General features: G+C 55.2%; 1 protein-coding gene across 7 annotated transcripts in view; it reads right to left on the bottom strand.

Moving 5' to 3' along the window:
- The window catches only part of NCOA2 (nuclear receptor coactivator 2), a 198,499-nt gene extending 198,259 nt beyond the window's left edge, over positions 1 to 240 (bottom strand). For all 7 annotated transcript variants that reach the window (XM_026056258.1, XM_026056257.1, XM_026056259.1 and 4 more), the window contains exon 1: positions 34 to 240. The gene's annotated coding sequence lies outside the window, so the exon portion shown is untranslated. The remainder of the gene's footprint in view (positions 1 to 33) is intronic.
- Positions 241 to 1,029: the final 789 nt, after the last annotated feature.

Here is a 1,029-nt window from a genome sequence, read left to right as displayed (position 1 = left end):
CCGTCCGCCGCCGCGGCCGCCGCCGGCGCTGACCTTCGCTTTGTGAGATGAAGCCGACGCTGGGGCTGCGGCCGCCATGTTCCCGTTTTAATAACTGCCTGCTTGTTTATTTCAATGGAGACCCTCCCACCACTCGCCCTCCTCCTCCTCCTCCTCCTCTCCGTCTACCCGGAGGAGGGCTGAAGGCGCGGGAGGCGGAGGGAGCGCAAGTCACTCCCCCGGCCCCGGCGGCACCGCGCCGGGCTCCGGGAGGCCGCCGCGGCCCTGCGGCGCCCGCCGGGGCGCCCGCGCCCTCGCCGCACCGCGCCGGGAAGGGGCGGCCGCTGCCCAGGGGCCGCCCGCAGCGCCCCACGCCCCCCGGGGACCGCGCTCCGAGGGGGGCTGGAGCCGTCGGCCCCGGTGCGGTTGCCAATGGCCCTTATTCCCCCCCCCCCCAAAAAAAAAGCGGGGGGGGGAGCAAGCTTATTTCCTTCCTTTCCCTCAGAAGGAGAAACTAAAAAAAAAAAAAGGAAAATGCACGCTGAAAATAGCGTCGCTGCTGCACAAATACATAGCCTCCACTGTGCTTCACTCGCCGGACCAGGCTGACCGAGAGGCAGGCTTCTGCTGGGTCTGAAGGCTGAACGCGCAAGTTAAAAATTGGAAAGGGATAAAGGATGAGTTTAGTTCAGCATGTAATCCATTACACAGAAATCCTGTCTTAAAAGAAAAGCTTTGCATTTTTGCATGTTAAGTATGGCAAGATATACTCTACATGGTGTCACAATTGTTATTTTCTACATTTTCTTACATGAATGTATAGCCCTAAGTTTTTCTGCAGTTACCCAGTGATTATATATTATTACTGGTGTGTGTGGGGGGGGGGGAAGCTCTGCTTACAGTTAGGCTTGTCCAACATTTTCCATCATAATCCTCTTTTTTTCAGATGGTTACACTTTGCCAAACTAACTGTGCTGCATAAGATTTCCCATATTTGTGTCTGACTCGCAGATTTTTTTTTTACTTTTTTTTTAATTGGGCAAAAATAGT

Source organism: Apteryx rowi, unplaced genomic scaffold (genome assembly GCF_003343035.1).
Source record: "Apteryx rowi isolate R43461 unplaced genomic scaffold, aptRow1 scaffold_130, whole genome shotgun sequence".
NCBI lineage: Eukaryota > Metazoa > Chordata > Aves > Apterygiformes > Apterygidae > Apteryx > Apteryx rowi.
The sequence above is the reverse complement of the archived record's forward strand: the minus strand, read 5'-3'. Positions and strand labels throughout refer to the sequence as shown.